The 20,595-nt window shown below is 27.2% G+C and overlaps 1 protein-coding gene and 1 pseudogene across 7 annotated transcripts in view; one reads left to right on the top strand and one right to left on the bottom strand.

Annotated features, from left to right (window-relative positions):
- Positions 1-13,224: 13,224 nt before the first annotated feature.
- Positions 13,225-18,741, bottom strand: LOC131425659 (probable serine/threonine-protein kinase clkA; annotated as a pseudogene).
- A 925-nt stretch (positions 18,742-19,666) lies between these two features.
- LOC131436975 (filamin-A) overlaps positions 19,667-20,595 on the top strand; it is a 165,953-nt gene continuing 165,024 nt past the window's right edge. For 6 of the 7 annotated variants that reach the window (XM_058606058.1, XM_058606018.1, XM_058605995.1 and 3 more), the window contains exon 1: positions 19,674-19,850. The gene's annotated coding sequence lies outside the window, so the exon portion shown is untranslated. Of the gene's footprint in view, positions 19,851-20,595 lie in introns of all 7 variants that reach the window. The other variant, XM_058606051.1, reaches the window with a different exon arrangement.

Here is a 20,595-nt window from a genome sequence, read left to right as displayed (position 1 = left end):
GAGATAATGCTCATTCTATTTTTTTTTTTTTTGAAATTTCTTAACCGATTTTTACAAACTAAGATGCAAATGAAAGGTCTTGAAAGTCTTTGAAAAGTCACCGAAAAGTTTATTCAGATCCGACTTCCGGTTCCGGTATTACAGTGCGATTGGGAAAAATTTTCAATTTCGTGAGTATTTTTCCACAAGCGAGGGCGACACAAGGTAAATTTTTGTAAAATTCACTGGTAAATTCATCTAGTTGGCGGATCTTGTTAGTTGGTGGATATAACAGATCGGCTGAAAAGTTCGTATCGTTTCTATGCGAGGGCGCCACTAGAATTAAATCCATACCATTTTCAGTTAGTACCAACCTTCAAAAGATACGTGTATAAATTTGACAGCTGTCTGATTATTAGTTTGTGAGACATTGCATTTTGAGTGAAGCTGCTTTTGTTATTGTGAAAAAAATGGAAAAAAAGGAATTTCGTGTGTTGATGAAACACTACTTTTTGATGAAAAAAAGTGCCGCCGATACCAAAAAATGGCTTGATGAGTGTTATCCAGACACTGCACCGGGCGAAGCAACAATTCGTAAGTGGTTTGCAAAATTTCGTACGGGTCATATGAGCACCGAAGACGATGAACGCAGTGGACGTCCAAAAGAGGCTGTTACCGATGAAAACGTGAAAAAAATCCACAAAATGATTTTCAATGACCGTAAAGTGAAGTTGATCGAGATAGCTGAACCCTAAAGATATCAAAGGAACGTGTTGGACATATTATTCACGAATATTTGGATATGAGAAAGCTTTGTGCAAAATGGATGCCGCGTGAGCTCACAATCGATCAAAAACAACAACGAATTGAAGATTCTGAGCAGTGTTTGGAGCTGTTATATCGAAATAAAACCGATTTTTTTCGTCGATATATAACAATGAACGAAACATGGCTCCATCACTTCACTCCGGAGTCCAATCGACAGTCAGCTGAGTGGACTGCACGCGATGAACCGAACCCAAAGCGTGGAAAGACTCAACGATCGGCCGGTAAGGTTATGGCGTCTGTATTTTGGGATTCGCATGGTATAATTTTCATCGACCACCTTGAAAAGGGAAAAACCATCAACAGTGACTATTATATAGTGTTATTAGAGCGTTTGAAGGACGAAATTTAAAAAAAAACGGCCTCATTTGAAGAAAAAAAAAGTTTTGTTTCATCAAGACAATGCACCGTGTCACAAGTCGATGAAAACCATGCTGAAATTGAACGAATTGGGCTTCGAATTGCTCCCTCATCCATCGTATTCTCCAGATTTGGCCCCCAGTGACTTTTTCCTGTTCTCAGACCTCAAGAGAATGCTCGCTGGTAAAAAATTTAGAAGCAATGAAGAGGCAATCGCTGAAACTGAGGCCTATTTTGAGGTAAAGGACAAATCGTACTACAAAAATGGTATCGAAAAGTTGGAAGATCGCTATAATCGCTGTATCGCCTCTGATGGCAATTATGTTGAATAATAAAAACGAATTTTGGCAAAAAAATGTGTGTTTCTATTAAACGATACGAACTTTTCAGCCGAACTGTTATAAATCTATTTTGGGACCACTAGTGCCCGGTTTTCGCTTCCGAACGCATAGTAAATAAAATAAATAGTCAAGAAAAGCTCCAAAAACGGAACTCACTTCGATTTCTCAGCAACAGTTAAACCAATTTTCACAAATCATTATTCAAATTAAAGCTTTCAGTGTCTTTAAAGACACTGTGCAATTTCATCTAGATCCGACTTCTGGTTCCGAAATTATATGGCAATGAGTATCAAAACTTGACATAACTGTTTACAGAATGAAAAGGTGATGATAGTTTACACCAAAGAAATTTTTTGATTTTATTCAAGTTGGGAAAAGACAATCTTGACAGAATCTTCTAGTGATAAAAACATAAGCAACATGAGAAAGGCATCATTGCACCACTAGGTGGATTAAAAAAGGTTTTTTTCGCCTCTTTCAGTCTCTTTCGCCTTAGTATTCCGAATCCAAATGAAATTTTGTATAGAATCATAAGACCATTCATTTGAATCTGAGTGTGTAAAAATCGGTCGCGTCTTCTCTGAGAGTAATTTGAAATTGGAATTTTTACACTAATCATCCTGTAATTCCGGAAGTCGGATCCAAAGTGAAATTCAGAAGTTTTATAAGGGACTTTTAGATCATTAATTTGAATCTAAATTTGTAAAAATCGGTCGCACCATCTCTGATAAAGGCTAGCGCACGTATTTTCTTTTTTTGCACATTTCCAAATATTATTCAGGAATTTTGTATGGGACCACAAGACCTTTCATTTGAATCTAAGTTTGTGTAAATTGATTCTGCCATTTCCGAGAAAAGTTAGTGCAAAAAAACTTTACCAAAGTAAAGTTCGCTGAGCACTTAAAAAAAACTTACAACCGAATTAAATGGTAATAGAAAAAAAATTATCCTAGTGAAATCATTCTGTTCAAACACTTAAACGAAAAGTTAGTGGATCTAGTATTATCTAAAAAAACAGCCTTCTTCTATGGAAAGGTAAAGACCCGTAGTTTGAAATACCACTCGATTCAGTTCAACTAGATCGGAAAATGTGTGTCTGCACCTTTCAAAAAAAAAATATCGCTCAATTTGCTCGAAAATGGCTGAACCGATTTCAATAAGCTTATGTTCGTTTGAAAGCTACTACCAACAAAACGCTCGTTTTTCGTAATGCTTCATTTTTCTGGAGATACCTAATCTGACTTTAACAAGCTGTCGTTTGTTTTAAAGCTACTATAAGGCAATTGATCAAGTTGCTAATTCAAATTGATTACACTTCCAGTTCAAGAGATTAAAAGGCATAAGTGACGTAAACGACCAAACGCATATTTGAATACAGCGATTTCAATAATTTTTGGATCGTTCAAGACTAATATTGGGTTGTTAATCGACTTCGAGAATCATATGCCTGACACTACAAGTTTCAGAGATATAATCGTACAAGTGACGTAACCGACAAATCCAATTTTTTCTAACCGCACAATTATTTCAGAAAAATTTGGTTTTAGGAATGTTTCCGAATATGTGACGTAAGCGCTGGAACGAATCAATCTGAATAAGTTTGTATCTAAAATAAGCCTAAATTCGTGTCAGAAATTATCTAATCTAAAATATAAATAAAAAATAGTTCCATAAGCTGTAGTGGTCATTCTAAAAAGCACCATTCAACAATTTTCATTTAAATCGTTGTAATGCTATTATTGGTAGACCACAGTATTCTAAAAAAAATTGCTAAAAAATATTTCAAAACATATTGTGTAATGTATTCAATTGATTCACTGCTCGGTATACCACACAATATTGAGTATTCTGTGATCACACTGTATATCTTCTTGTCGATTTTCACAACCAGGTGGAAGCACTGTACCACCGCCGCACGAAAAAGCCAAGCCCCCATGAACCGAAAGCTCTTTCGAAAGCTGTTCTCTGTTCGAGCAGTTTATCATTTTGGCGCGCATAATAGAATTGAGCTTGAAGATTCCGATGTGCGATGTGATGATGCAGTGAATTAATTTGGAATAAAAATTCGCCACTAATTTGCAACGAAGCGGATGAAATTAATAAATGCGTTAAGTGTTTGATGAGAGAAATATTCAAGCTTCTTTGTTCGATTCCATTTGGCAGACATTAAGAATTGATCCTGATGGAAGAGAATCCATTGGAATGCGTTTTCCATGAATTAAGTTCAAGGTACTACATTAAATTGGGGATTCCAAGAACATATCATCGATCGGATCATAATCCACGAATGCAAATTTTTCGTCCGAAATGCAAATTTTCCGGTGTACAAAACAGTAGACTCAGTAGACTAGAACTGATCCAACGATGCTCATGCTCATGTATGGTATGCGGACTACTAATAAAGCTATCTAAATATTGAAACTTGACAGAAGAACGTGCACACAGGTATTCTGGTCTAGATTCCGATATCTATTTCAATCCCCCCACTTCTACTTCAATCCTCCCTTTTTCCTCGTCCAGTTCCTATCGCACAGTGATCAAATTCAATTAACTCGTAAACCCTACATTAACATTAACGTACGGCACTCGCTTCATCCATCGAATCCGCCTCTCGGCAGGTAGGGTATTATGAGTATGCCAGTTTCGCACCATGTATGGAAGTCCGGCCCGGATGACCATCAACCATCGTCGGCGACGTCGTGAAAGCAGTGTCGTTTCGATATTTTTTATCTCTCTCTCTCTCTTCTCCTCTTATTCGATGTTGTTGTGTTGTAGTTGTTCTCGTCCCATCCGGGCAGTCCGGGCGCGAGATCAACTGGTCGTAACATTTCGATTATTATGCCTCTGTAGCCTTCGAGTGGCCTGTCAGGAGTTGGCGCGTTTCGCTGTAAATCCATTTTTGGCCCGTTAAGGATCCTTCCAAATTTGGCGCAGTGGCATTTTTTTGGGGGACAACATTCGATACACCAGCCCGGGGTCGTATGAATATTGAATCCGGTGCACCGGTTTTGTGGAGTGGGGAAGGGGGAGCTATGTCGATTTGATTGGCAGCGCCAACAGTGTGGTGTCCCAGTAAATGATTGTTCATGTTCGTAGGCGAATTGTGCAATTATGAGTAAGATATTTTATTGCATGTGGGAGTGATTTTGAAGAATGGGCAATAAAAGAGTTCCTGAAGTATTCGAGCGCTGATATTTATGGTCTATTGTAATGTATTCGTACGTATCACGATAATTTTATTCAGTTCAAGGAATTTTACTTCGAGTATTCTTATTACAAAATTGTTTGTATTGTATTCGTATAATTTGGTTTCGTTTTAGTTTTAGATATCGTTTGTTTTCTTCTTTAATTTTGATTATAAAAAATCAGTTATTGATGTTAAAACATCCGGAATCGACTTCCAGTTCCGACACTATAGAGTGATGAGTGTTAAAAATTTCAAAGAAACTGCTCTATTCTTCGAAACAGGGATAAAACCTGTTCTAATTTGTAGGTCATCTTCGGTAAACAATAAACACAAAATAATGTCACATTATGACAGCAAATGATCACTAATTGGCATTTCAATCGCACTTGAGACTGAATAAGGGCGGCGTTGGCAAAATATACGACTATTCATAGATAATATTGATTAATAACTGGTGTGCATTCTGAAAGCTGAATTCTGATTGGGTTTACAACAGATGAGCATTTTCGGTGCTCATAAAATGCCATTACTAATGCTTACTGGTTACCTGGGATGCTAGCTGTTGGCCACACGAACCGACTGCTGTACCGAATCCCAGTTTCCGGTCCAGGTCCAGCTATAGCTCCAGCTGCAGGTCCTGGTCAAAGTTTCAGTTTCAGTTCTAGCTTCGGTGTTTCAGTTAAAGCGTTTCAGTATCATAGTATCAGTTCTAAGCTTGAGTTTCAGATATTGAGTTTCAGACTTTGAATTTCAGAATTTCAGATTCAGAATTTCAGTTTCAGAGTCCCACTTTCAGAGTTTCTGATTCAGAGTTTCTGTTTCAAAGTTTCAGGTTCAGTTTCACAGTTTCAGTATCATAATTTCAGAGTTTCAGTGTTAAAGCTGTTTCAGTTTCAAAGTTGCAGTATCGGTTTTCGACTTTCAGTTTATCATTTTGAATTTTTCGTTTGTCGTTTTTCATTGTTAATTGTTGATTGTTGATTGTTAATTGGTAATTGGTAATTGGTAATTGGTAATTGGTAATTGGTAATTGGTAATTGGTAATTGGTAATTGGTAATTGGTAATTGTTAATTGTTAATTGTTAATTGTTAATTGTTAATTGTTAATTGTCAATTGTTAATTGTTAATTGTTAATTGTTAATTGTTAATTGTTAATTGTTAATTGTTAATTGTTAATTGTTAATTGTTAATTGTTAATTGTTAATTGTTAATTGTTAATTGTTAATTGTTAATTGTTAATTGTTAATTGTTAATTGTTAATTGTTAATTGTTGATTGTTAATTGTTAATTGTTAATTGTTAATTGTTAATTGTTAATTGTTAATTGTTAATTGTTTATTGTTAATTGTTAATTGTTAATTGTTAATTGTTAATTGTTAATTGTTAATTGTTAATTGTTAATTGTTAATTGTTAATTGTTAATTGTTAATTGTTAATTGTTAATTGTTAATTGTTAATTGTTAATTGTTAATTGTTAATTGTTAATTGTTAATTGTTAATTGTTAATTGTTAATTGTTAATTGTTAATTGTTAATTGTTAATTGTTAATTGTTAATTGTTAATTGTTAATTGTTAATTGTTAATTGTTAATTGTTAATTGTTAATTGTTAATTGTTAATTGTTAATTGTTAATTGTTAATTGTTAATTGTTAATTGTTAATTGTTAATTGTTAATTGTTAATTGTTAATTGTTAATTGTTAATTGTTAATTGTTAATTGTTAATTGTTAATTGTTAATTGTTAATTGTTAATTGTTAATTGTTAATTGTTAATTGTTAATTGTTAATTGTTAATTGTTAATTGTTAATTGTTAATTGTTAATTGTTAATTGTTAATTGTTAATTGTTAATTGTTAATTGTTAATTGTTAATTGTTAATTGTTAATTGTTAATTGTTAATTGTTAATTGTTAATTGTTAATTGTTAATTGTTAATTGTTAATTGTTAATTGTTAATTGTTAATTGTTAATTGTTAATTGTTAATTGTTAATTGTTAATTGTTAATTGTTAATTGTTAATTGTTAATTGTTAATTGTTAATTGTTAATTGTTAATTGTTAATTGTTAATTGTTAATTGTTAATTGTTAATTGTTAATTGTTAATTGTTAATTGTTAATTGTTAATTGTTAATTGTTAATTGTTAATTGTTAATTGTTAATTGTTAATTGTTAATTGTTAATTGTTAATTGTTAATTGTTAATTGTTAATTGTTAATTGTTAATTGTTAATTGTTAATTGTTAATTGTTAATTGTTAATTGTTAATTGTTAATTGTTAATTGTTAATTGTTAATTGTTAATTGTTAATTGTTAATTGTTAATTGTTAATTGTTAATTGTTAATTGTTAATTGTTAATTGTTAATTGTTAATTGTTAATTGTTAATTGTTAATTGTTAATTGTTAATTGTTAATTGTTAATTGTTAATTGTTAATTGTTAATTGTTAATTGTTAATTGTTAATTGTTAATTGTTAATTGTTAATTGTTAATTGTTAATTGTTAATTGTTAATTGTTAATTGTTAATTGTTAATTGTTAATTGTTAATTGTTAATTGTTAATTGTTAATTGTTAATTGTTAATTGTTAATTGTTAATTGTTATTTGTTAATTGTTAATTGTTAATTGTTAATTGTTAATTGTTAATTGTTAATTGTTAATTGTTAATTGTTAATTGTTAATTGTTAATTGTTAATTGTTAATTGTTAATTGTTAATTGTTAATTGTTAATTGTTAATTGTTAATTGTTAATTGTTAATTGTTAATTGTTAATTGTTAATTGTTAATTGTTAATTGTTAATTGTTAATTGTTAATTGTTAATTGTTAATTGTTAATTGTTAATTGTTAATTGTTAATTGTTAATTGTTAATTGTTAATTGTTAATTGTTAATTGTTAATTGTTAATTGTTAATTGTTAATTGTTAATTGTTAATTGTTAATTGTTAATTGTTAATTGTTAATTGTTAATTGTTAATTGTTAATTGTTAATTGTTAATTGTTAATTGTTAATTGTTAATTGTTAATTGTTAATTGTTAATTGTTAATTGTTAATTGTTAATTGTTAATTGTTAATTGTTAATTGTTAATTGTTAATTGTTAATTGTTAATTGTTAATTGTTAATTGTTAATTGTTAATTGTTAATTGTTAATTGTTAATTGTTAATTGTTAATTGTTAATTGTTAATTGTTAATTGTTAATTGTTAATTGTTAATTGTTAATTGTTAATTGATAATTGTTATTTGTTAATTGGTAATTGTTGATTGTTAATTGTTAATTGTTAATTGTTAATTGTTAATTGTTAATTGTTAATTGTTAATTGTTAATTGTTAATTGTTAATTGTTAATTGTTAATTGTTAATTGTTAATTGTTAATTGTTAATTGTTAATTGTTAATTGTTAATTGTTAATTGTTAATTGTTAATTGTTAATTGTTAATTGTTAATTGTTAATTGTTAATTGTTAATTGTTAATTGTTAATTGTTAATTGTTAATTGTTAATAGTTAATTGTTAATTGTTAATTGTTAATTGTTAATTGTTAATTGTTAATTGTTAATTGTTAATTGTTAATTGTTAATTGTTAATTGTTAATTGTTAATTGTTAATTGTTAATTGTTAATTGGTAATTGTTAATTGTTAATTGATAATTGTTATTTGTTAATTGGTAATTGTTAATTGTTAATTGTTAATTGTTAATTGTTAATTGTTAATTGTTAATTGTTAATTGTTAATTGTTAATTGTTAATTGTTAATTGTTAATTGTTAATTGTTAATTGTTAATTGTTAATTGTTAATTGTTAATTGTTAATTGTTAATTGTTAATTGTTAATTGTTAATTGTTAATTGTTAATTGTTAATTGTTAATTGTTAATTGTTAATTGTTAATTGTTAATTGTTAATTGTTAATTAACAATTGTTAATTGTTAATTGGTAATTGTTAATTGTTAATTGATAATTGTTATTTGTTATTTGTTGATTGTTCATTTTACATTCTACATTCTACATTTTTCATTTTCCATTTTCCATTTTTCATTTTTTATTTTTCTTTTTTCGAATTTGTTTTCAGTTTTTCGTTTTCGGCTTTCAGTTTTTCGTTTTTTGGTTATGGTTACGGTTACGACAGAGACGCAAAGCAAATATTTCAAATATCTTCAGACAGGGTTGCAAATAAGTAAATCAAAAAAAATCTGCAGTCCGCAATTATGTTTTGCTGGCAGCACTTTCTCTACAAAGTATGATACGCTAAACTGAGATGGCGAGCAAAAAAAAAAGAGTAACGGAAATTTAAAAGTCTGTGAATTTTGACGAAAGTCTGCGAAAAATTCGAAGTCTGTGAAAGTCTGCACAACAAAAAATGTCTGCACCACTGCAAATCGAAATCTGCATATTTACAGACAAATCTGCAGATCTGGCATCTCTGGGTTATGGTTTACGGTTTACGTTTAACGATTTACGGTTCACGATGTACGGTTTGCGGTTTGCGTTTTCCGGTTAACGGTTCACGGTTTACGGTTTACGGTTTACGGTTTACGGTTTACGGTTTACGGTTTACGGTTTACGGTTTACGGTTTACGGTTTACGGTTTACGGTTTACGGTTTACGGTTTACGGTTTACGGTTTACGGTTTACGGTTTACGGTTTACGGTTTACGGTTTACGGTTTACGGTTTACGGTTTACGGTTTACGGTTTACGGTTTACGGTTTACGGTTTACGGTTTACGGTTTACGGTTTACGGTTTACGGTTTACGGTTTACGGTTTACGGTTTACGGTTTACGGTTTACGGTTTACGGTTTACGGTTTACGGTTTACGGTTTACGGTTTACGGTTTACGGTTTACGGTTTACGGTTTACGGTTTACGGTTTACGGTTTACGGTTTACGGTTTACGGTTTACGGTTTACGGTTTACGGTTTACGGTTTACGGTTTACGGTTTACGGTTTACGGTTTACGGTTTACGGTTTACGGTTTACGGTTTACGGTTTACGGTTTACGGTTTACGGTTTACGGTTTACGGTTTACGGTTTACGGTTTACGGTTTACGGTTTACGGTTTACGGTTTACGGTTTACGGTTTACGGTTTACGGTTTACGGTTTACGGTTTACGGTTTACGGTTTACGGTTTACGGTTTACGGTTTACGGTTTACGGTTTACGGTTTACGGTTTACGGTTTACGGTTTACGGTTTACGGTTTACGGTTTACGGTTTACGGTTTACGGTTTACGGTTTACGGTTTACGGTTTACGGTTTACGGTTTACGGTTTACGGTTTACGGTTTACGGTTTACGGTTTACGGTTTACGGTTTACGGTTTACGGTTTACGGTTTACGGTTTACGGTTTACGGTTTACGGTTTACGGTTTACGGTTTACGGTTTACGGTTTACGGTTTACGGTTTACGGTTTACGGTTTACGGTTTACGGTTTACGGTTTACGGTTTACGGTTTACGGTTTACGGTTTACGGTTTACGGTTTACGGTTTACGGTTTACGGTTTACGGTTTACGGTTTACGGTTTACGGTTTACGGTTTACGGTTTACGGTTTACGGTTTACGGTTTACGGTTTACGGTTTACGGTTTACGGTTTACGGTTTACGGTTTACGGTTTACGGTTTACGGTTTACGGTTTACGGTTTACGGTTTACGGTTTACGGTTTACGGTTTACGGTTTACGGTTTACGGTTTACGGTTTACGGTTTACGGTTTACGGTTTACGGTTTACGGTTTACGGTTTACGGTTTACGGTTTACGGTTTACGGTTTACGGTTTACGGTTTACGGTTTACGGTTTACGGTTTACGGTTTACGGTTTACGGTTTACGGTTTACGGTTTACGGTTTACGGTTTACGGTTTACGGTTTACGGTTTACGGTTTACGGTTTACGGTTTACGGTTTACGGTTTACGGTTTACGGTTTACGGTTTACGGTTTACGGTTTACGGTTTACGGTTTACGGTTTACGGTTTACGGTTTACGGTTTACGGTTTACGGTTTACGGTTTACGGTTTACGGTTTACGGTTTACGGTTTACGGTTTACGGTTTACGGTTTACGGTTTACGGTTTACGGTTTACGGTTTACGGTTTACGGTTTACGGTTTACGGTTTACGGTTTACGGTTTACGGTTTACGGTTTACGGTTTACGGTTTACGGTTTACGGTTTACGGTTTACGGTTTACGGTTTACGGTTTACGGTTTACGGTTTACGGTTTACGGTTTACGGTTTACGGTTTACGGTTTACGGTTTACGGTTTACGGTTTACGGTTTACGGTTTACGGTTTACGGTTTACGGTTTACGGTTTACGGTTTACGGTTTACGGTTTACGGTTTACGGTTTACGGTTTACGGTTTACGGTTTACGGTTTACGGTTTACGGTTTACGGTTTACGGTTTACGGTTTACGGTTTACGGTTTACGGTTTACGGTTTACGGTTTACGGTTTACGGTTTACGGTTTACGGTTTACGGTTTACGGTTTACGGTTTACGGTTTACGGTTTACGGTTTACGGTTTACGGTTTACGGTTTACGGTTTACGGTTTACGGTTTACGGTTTACGGTTTACGGTTTACGGTTTACGGTTTACGGTTTACGGTTTACGGTTTACGGTTTACGGTTTACGGTTTACGGTTTACGGTTTACGGTTTACGGTTTACGGTTTACGGTTTACGGTTTACGGTTTACGGTTTACGGTTTACGGTTATTGTTATTGTTATTGTTATTGTTATTGTTATTGTTATTGTTATTGTTATTGTTATTGTTATTGTTATTGTTATTGTTATTGTTATTGTTATTGTTATTGTTATTGTTATTGTTATTGTTATTGTTATTGTTATTGTTATTGTTATTGTTATTGTTATTGTTATTGTTATTGTTATTGTTATTGTTATTGTTATTGTTATTGTTATTGTTATTGTTATTGTTATTGTTATTGTTATTGTTATTGTTATTGTTATTGTTATTGTTATTGTTATTGTTATTGTTATTGTTATTGTTATTGTTATTGTTATTGTTATTGTTATTGTTATTGTTATTGTTATTGTTATTGTTATTGTTATTGTTATTGTTATTGTTATTGTTATTGTTATTGTTATTGTTATTGTTATTGTTATTGTTATTGTTATTGTTATTGTTATTGTTATTGTTATTGTTATTGTTATTGTTATTGTTATTGTTATTGTTATTGTTATTGTTATTGTTATTGTTATTGTTATTGTTATTGTTATTGTTATTGTTATTGTTATTGTTATTGTTATTGTTATTGTTATTGTTATTGTTATTGTTATTGTTATTGTTATTGTTATTGTTATTGTTATTGTTATTGTTATTGTTATTGTTATTGTTATTGTTATTGTTATTGTTATTGTTATTGTTATTGTTATTGTTATTGTTATTGTTATTGTTATTGTTATTGTTATTGTTATTGTTATTGTTATTGTTATTGTTATTGTTATTGTTATTGTTATTGTTATTGTTATTGTTATTGTTATTGTTATTGTTATTGTTATTGTTATTGTTATTGTTATTGTTATTGTTATTGTTATTGTTATTGTTATTGTTATTGTTATTGTTATTGTTATTGTTATTGTTATTGTTATTGTTATTGTTATTGTTATTGTTATTGTTATTGTTATTGTTATTGTTATTGTTATTGTTATTGTTATTGTTATTGTTATTGTTATTGTTATTGTTATTGTTATTGTTATTGTTATTGTTATTGTTATTGTTATTGTTATTGTTATTGTTATTGTTATTGTTATTGTTATTGTTATTGTTATTGTTATTGTTATTGTTATTGTTATTGTTATTGTTATTGTTATTGTTATTGTTATTGTTATTGTTATTGTTATTGTTATTGTTATTGTTATTGTTATTGTTATTGTTATTGTTATTGTTATTGTTATTGTTATTGTTAATTGTTATTGTTATTGTTATTGTTATTGTTATTGTTATTGTTATTGTTATTGTTATTGTTATTGTTATTGTTATTGTTATTGTTATTGTTATTGTTATTGTTATTGTTATTGTTATTGTTATTGTTATTGTTATTGTTATTGTTATTGTTATTGTTATTGTTATTGTTATTGTTATTGTTATTGTTATTGTTATTGTTATTGTTATTGTTATTGTTATTGTTATTGTTATTGTTATTGTTATTGTTATTGTTATTGTTATTGTTATTGTTATTGTTATTGTTATTGTTATTGTTATTGTTATTGTTATTGTTATTGTTATTGTTATTGTTATTGTTATTGTTATTGTTATTGTTATTGTTATTGTTATTGTTATTGTTATTGTTATTGTTATTGTTATTGTTATTGTTATTGTTATTGTTATTGTTATTGTTATTGTTATTGTTATTGTTATTGTTATTGTTATTGTTATTGTTATTGTTATTGTTATTGTTATTGTTATTGTTATTGTTATTGTTATTGTTATTGTTATTGTTATTGTTATTGTTATTGTTATTGTTATTGTTATTGTTATTGTTATTGTTATTGTTATTGTTATTGTTATTGTTATTGTTATTGTTATTGTTATTGTTATTGTTATTGTTATTGTTATTGTTATTGTTATTGTTATTGTTATTGTTATTGTTATTGTTATTGTTATTGTTATTGTTATTGTTATTGTTATTGTTATTGTTATTGTTATTGTTATTGTTATTGTTATTGTTATTGTTATTGTTATTGTTATTGTTATTGTTATTGTTATTGTTATTGTTATTGTTATTGTTATTGTTATTGTTATTGTTATTGTTATTGTTATTGTTATTGTTATTGTTATTGTTATTGTTATTGTTATTGTTATTGTTATTGTTATTGTTATTGTTATTGTTATTGTTATTGTTATTGTTATTGTTATTGTTATTGTTATTGTTATTGTTATTGTTATTGTTATTGTTATTGTTATTGTTATTGTTATTGTTATTGTTATTGTTATTGTTATTGTTATTGTTATTGTTATTGTTATTGTTATTGTTATTGTTATTGTTATTGTTATTGTTATTGTTATTGTTATTGTTATTGTTATTGTTATTGTTATTGTTATTGTTATTGTTATTGTTATTGTTATTGTTATTGTTATTGTTATTGTTATTGTTATTGTTATTGTTATTGTTATTGTTATTGTTATTGTTATTGTTATTGTTATTGTTATTGTTATTGTTATTGTTATTGTTATTGTTATTGTTATTGTTATTGTTATTGTTATTGTTATTGTTATTGTTATTGTTATTGTTATTGTTATTGTTATTGTTATTGTTATTGTTATTGTTATTGTTATTGTTATTGTTATTGTTATTGTTATTGTTATTGTTATTGTTATTGTTATTGTTATTGTTATTGTTATTGTTATTGTTATTGTTATTGTTATTGTTATTGTTATTGTTATTGTTATTGTTATTGTTATTGTTATTGTTATTGTTATTGTTATTGTTATTGTTATTGTTATTGTTATTGTTATTGTTATTGTTATTGTTATTGTTATTGTTATTGTTATTGTTATTGTTATTGTTATTGTTATTGTTATTGTTATTGTTATTGTTATTGTTATTGTTATTGTTATTGTTATTGTTATTGTTATTGTTATTGTTATTGTTATTGTTATTGTTATTGTTATTGTTATTGTTATTGTTATTGTTATTGTTATTGTTATTGTTATTGTTATTGTTATTGTTATTGTTATTGTTATTGTTATTGTTATTGTTATTGTTATTGTTATTGTTATTGTTATTGTTATTGTTATTGTTATTGTTATTGTTATTGTTATTGTTATTGTTATTGTTATTGTTATTGTTATTGTTATTGTTATTGTTATTGTTATTGTTATTGTTATTGTTATTGTTATTGTTATTGTTATTGTTATTGTTATTGTTATTGTTATTGTTATTGTTATTGTTATTGTTATTGTTATTGTATGTTATTGTTATTGTTATTGTTATTGTTATTGTTATTGTTATTGTTATTGTTATTGTTATTGTTATTGTTATTGTTATTGTTATTGTTATTGTTATTGTTATTGTTATTGTTATTGTTATTGTTATTGTTATTGTTATTGTTATTGTTATTGTTATTGTTATTGTTATTGTATTGTTATTGTTATTGTTATTGTATTGTTATTGTTATTGTTATTGTTATTGTTATTGTTATTGTTATTGTTATTGTTATTGTTATTGTATTGTTATTGTTATTGTTATTGTTATTGTTATTGTTATTGTATTGTTATTGTTATTGTTATTGTTATTGTTATTGTTATTGTTATTGTTATTGTTATTGTTATTGTTATTGTTATTGTTATTGTTATTGTTATTGTTATTGTTATTGTTATTGTTATGTTATTGTTATTGTTATTGTTATTGTTATTGTTATTGTTATTGTTATTGTTATTGTTATTGTTATTGTTATTGTTATTGTTATTGTTATTGTTATTGTTATTGTTATTGTTATTGTATATTGTTATTGTTATTGTTATTGTTATTGTTATTGTTATTGTTATTGTTATTGTTATTGTTATTGTTATTGTTATTGTTATTGTTATTGTTATTGTTATTGTTATTGTTATTGTTATTGTTATTGTTATTGTTATTGTTATTGTTATTGTATTATTGTTATTGTTATTGTTATTGTTATTGTTATTGTTATTGTTATTGTTATTGTTATTGTTATTGTTATTGTTATTGTTAATTGTTATTGTTATTGTTATTGTTATTGTTATTGTTATTGTTATTGTTATTGTTATTGTTATTGTTATTGTTATAGTTATTGTTATTGTTATTGTTATTGTAATTGTTATTGTTATTGTTATTGTTATTGTTATTGTTTATTGTTATTGTTATTGTTATTGTTATTGTTATTGTTATTGTTATTGTTATTGTTATTGTTATTGTTATTGTTATTGTTATTGTTATTGTTATTGTTATTGTTATTGTTATTGTTATTGTTATTGTTATTGTTATTGTTATTGTTATTGTAATTGTTATTGTTATTGTTATTGTTATTGTTATTGTTATTGTTATTGTTATTGTTATTGTTATTGTTATTGTTATTGTTATTGTTATTGTTATTGTTATTGTTATTGTTATTGTTATTGTTATTGTTATTGTTATTGTTATTGTTATTGTTATTGTTATTGTTATTGTTATTGTTATTGTTATTGTTATTGTTATTGTTATTGTTATTGTTATTGTTATTGTTATTGTTATTGTTATTGTTATTGTTATTGTTATTGTTATTGTTATTGTTATTGTTATTGTTATTGTTATTGTTATTGTTATGTTATTGTTATTGTTATTGTTATTGTTAATTGTTATTGTTATTGTTATTGTTATTGTTATTGTTATTGTTATTGTTATGTTATTGTTATTGTTATTGTTATTGTTATTGTTATTGTTATTGTTATTGTTATTGTTATTGTTATTGTTATTGTTATTGTTATTGTTATTGTTATTGTTATTGTATTGTTATTGTTATTGTTATTGTTATTGTTATTGTTATTGTTATTGTTATTGTTATTGTTATTGTTATTGTTATTGTTATTGTTATTGTTATTGTTATTGTTATTGTTATTGTTATTGTTATTGTTATTGTTATTGTTATTGTTATTGTTATTGTTATTGTTATTGTTATTGTTATTGTTATTGTTATTGTTATTGTTATTGTTATTGTTATTGTTATTGTTATTGTTATTGTTATTGTTATTGTTATTGTTATTGTTATTGTTATTGTTATTGTTATTGTTATTGTTATTGTTATTGTTATGTTATTGTTATTGTTATTGTTATTGTTATTGTTATTGTTATTGTTATTGTTATTGTTATTGTTATTGTTATTGTTATTGTTATTGTTATTGTTATTGTTATTGTTATTGTTATTGTTATTGTTATTGTTATTGTTATTGTTATTGTTATTGTTATTGTTATTGTTATTGTTATTGTTATTGTTATTGTATTGTTATTGTTATTGTTATTGTTATTGTTATTGTTATTGTTATTGTTATTGTTATTGTTATTGTTATTGTTATTGTTATTGTTATTGTTATTGTTATGTTATTGTTATTGTTATTGTTATTGTTATTGTTATTGTTATTGTTATTGTTATTGTTATTGTTATTGTTATTGTTATTGTTATTGTTATTGTTATTGTTATTGTTATTGTTATTGTTATTGTTATTGTTATTGTTATTGTTATTGTTATTGTTATTGTTATTGTTATTGTTATTGTTATTGTTATTGTTATTGTTATTGTTATTGTTATTGTTATTGTTATTGTTATTGTTATTGTTATTGTTATTGTTATTGTTATTGTTATTGTTATTGTTATTGTTATTGTTATTGTTATTGTTATTGTTATTGTTATTGTTATTGTTATTGTTAATCGTTATTGTTATTGTTATTGTTATTGTTATTGTTATTGTTATTGTTATTGTTATTGTTATTGTTATTGTTATTGTTATTGTTATTGTTATTGTTATTGTTATTGTTATTGTTATTGTTATTGTTATTGTTATTGTTATTGTTATTGTTATTGTTATTGTTATTGTTATTGTTATTGTTATTGTTATTGTTATTGTTATTGTTATTGTTATTGTTATTGTTATTCGTTATATTGTTATTGTTATTGTTATTGTTATTGTTATTGTTATTGTTATTGTTATTGTTATTGTTATTGTTATTGTTATTGTTATTGTTATTGTTATTGTTATTGTTATTGTTATTGTTATTGTTATTGTTTATTGTTATTGTTATTGTTATTGTTATTAGTTATTGTTATTGTTATTGTTATTGTTATTGTTATTGTTATTGTTATTGTTATTGTTATTGTTATTGTTATTGTTATTGTTATTGTTATTGTTATTGTTATTGTTATTGTTATTGTTATTGTTATTGTTATTGTTATTGTTATTGTTATTGTTATTGTTATTGTTATTGTTATTGTTATTGTTATTGTTATTGTTATTGTTATTGTTATTGTTATTGTTATTGTTATTGTTATTGTTATTGTTAATTGTTATTGTTATTGTTATTGTTATTGTTATTGTTATTGTTATTGTTATTGTTATTGTTATTGTTATTGTTATTGTTATTGTTATTGTTATTGTTATTGTTATTGTTATTGTTATTGTTATTGTTATTGTTATTGTTATTGTTATTGTTATTGTTATTGTTATTGTTATTGTTATTGTTATTGTTATTGTTATTGTTATTGTTATTGTTATTGTTATTGTTATTGTTATTGTTATTGTTATTGTTAATGTTATTGTTATTGTTATTGTTATTGTTATTGTTATTGTTATTGTTATTGTTATTGTTATTGTTATTGTTATTGTTATTGTTATTGTTATTGTTATTGTTATTGTTATTGTTATTGTTATTGTTATTGTTATTGTTATTGTTATTGTTATTGTTATTGTTATTGTTATGTTATTGTTATTGTTATTGTTATTGTTATTGTTATTGTTATTGTTATTGTTATTGTTATTGTTATTGTTATTGTTATGTTATTGTTATTGTTATTGTTATTGTTATTGTTATTGTTATTGTTATTGTTATTGTTATTGTTATTGTTATTGTTATTGTTATTGTTATTGTTATTGTTATTGTTATTGTTATTGTTATTGTTATTGTTATTGTTATTGTTATTGTTATTGTTATTGTTATTGTTATTGTTATTGTTATTGTTATTGTTATTGTTATAGTTATTGTTATTGTTATTGTTATTGTTATTGTTATTGTTATTGTTATTGTTATTGTTATTGTTATTGTTATTGTTATTGTTATTGTTATTGTTATTGTTATTGTTATTGTTATTGTTATTGTTATTGTTATTGTTATTGTTATTGTTATTGTTATTGTTATTGTTATTGTTATTTTATTGTTATTGTTATTGTTATTGTTATTGTTATTGTTATTGTTATTGTTATTGTTATTGTTATTGTTATTGTTATTGTTATTGTTATTGTTATTGTTATTGTTATTGTTATTGTTATTGTTATTGTTATTGTTATTGTTATTGTTATTGTTATTGTTATTGTTATTGTTATTGTTATTGTTATTGTTATTGTTATTGTTATTGTTATTGTTATTGTTATTGTTATTGTTATTGTTATTGTTATTGTTATTGTTATTGTTATTGTTATTGTTATTGTTATTGTTATTGTTATTGTTATTGTTATTGTTATTGTTATTGTTATTGTTATTGTTATTGTTATTGTTATTGTTATTGTTATTGTTATTGTTATTGTTATTGTTATTGTTATTGTTATTGTTATGTTATTGTTATTGTTATTGTTATTGTTATTGTTATTGTTATTGTTATTGTTATTGTTATTGTTATTGTTATTGTTATTGTATATTGTTATTGTTATTGTTATTGTTATTGTTATTGTTATTGTTATTGTTATTGTTATTGTTATTGTTATTGTTATTGTTATTGTTATTGTTATTGTTATTGTTATTGTTATTGTTATTGTTATTGTTATTGTTATTGTTATTGTTATTGTTATTGTTATTGTTATTGTTATTGTTATTGTTATTGTTATTGTTATTGTTATTTTTTTCATTCTTTTTTGTCAGGTTAGTCGATGACGATTCGATTGTCAAAGCTGTTAGTGGAACCTTTAAAATTTGAATTTTTGAACCATGCCTAGGAGAAAATGACGAAAACAGAACTTTCGTATTAAAAATGTCTACTTTTGGTAATCAGTTCAAAGAACTATCTTAAGCAGTAAATACACTTTAAATACAGTTCTAGGATAACTTCTTTCACCCCTTTCCACTAACAATCATTGATCAATTCTAATAGCAGGGTTGCATGGAAAATACTGCCATCCATCAGTTCACCGTGCCAAAACACTAACCGCGCGCAGTCGCACATCCTTGGTAGTGGTGAATTTTCCGACCTATCCGACCGGCTCACGATCATGCACAGCATCCATCCTCCGTTGCGATCCTATGCTGAGTTGCGTTCGAAAGTCAGTCTCGCTATTCATCCCGATCGGTAAACACGTGCAAAGAGCTCCGCTCAACGCCACAGTCTGGGCAAAATAAACGGCGTAAATTGGAAGAAAGGCATACGTGGTGAATCTTTTACTACCACAGTCACCGCGTGAAAATTCGTGCAGACAGTGTCATGTATTGGTGAAAAGTTCCACACGGGAACCGACCAGAAGGTGAAAATTCACTGCGGAATACCTGCGGATTTGATCGTTCGAATGCCGGGTCAGGATCGGGGGCACTGTTTGTTGTTACAAGGCAAACGAACCTTCACGTAGTAATTTATTATTTTGCCTAACTAGATGGTTCAGAATCATGAAAATTCTTGTGCCAAATAATAACAGTGTCCCAGAATGTGTTTACACCCGATGAAAAGCATCGTCCTGCCATCCACGATCGAACACACGCAAACGAAGTGCCCCAATGGTTCGGTGAATATTATTCAGTTTGGCAAATTTGGCACGGCATCCGCGTTTCGATTCCTGTGAGCATTGCTGATGAGACGAGCGAGGATAGGACTGTTGGAAACTGTGAACCAGAGCGCAGTGATGTATCTGAAAACAGACTTAGTTTTTCCATCGGTGCGAGATGCGATTGCGTAGCGAGGAAAACAAGTGCTTCTAACACCTTCCGAGACTATGCGGTTCGCGTGTGTTTGTGTGTGCGAGAAGAAGGGAAAATAGCAATGAAAAATCAAGCCGTGAAAAATTGTGAGCTATCTTCTCGTTTGCTATGTTACAGTGAACAGTTTCACCGGACGGTTGCGAGACTATGCGGTTCGCGTGTGTTTGTGTGTGCGAGAAGAAGGGAAAATAGCAATGAAAAATCAAGCCGTGAAAAATTGTGAGCTATCTTCTCGTTTGCTATGTTACAGTGAACAGTTTCACCGGACGGTTGGCAGGGCGGTTCGAATTTGATTTC

Source organism: Malaya genurostris, chromosome 1 (genome assembly GCF_030247185.1).
Source record: "Malaya genurostris strain Urasoe2022 chromosome 1, Malgen_1.1, whole genome shotgun sequence".
NCBI lineage: Eukaryota > Metazoa > Arthropoda > Insecta > Diptera > Culicidae > Malaya > Malaya genurostris.
This window is presented reverse-complemented; position numbering and strand designations above follow the sequence as displayed.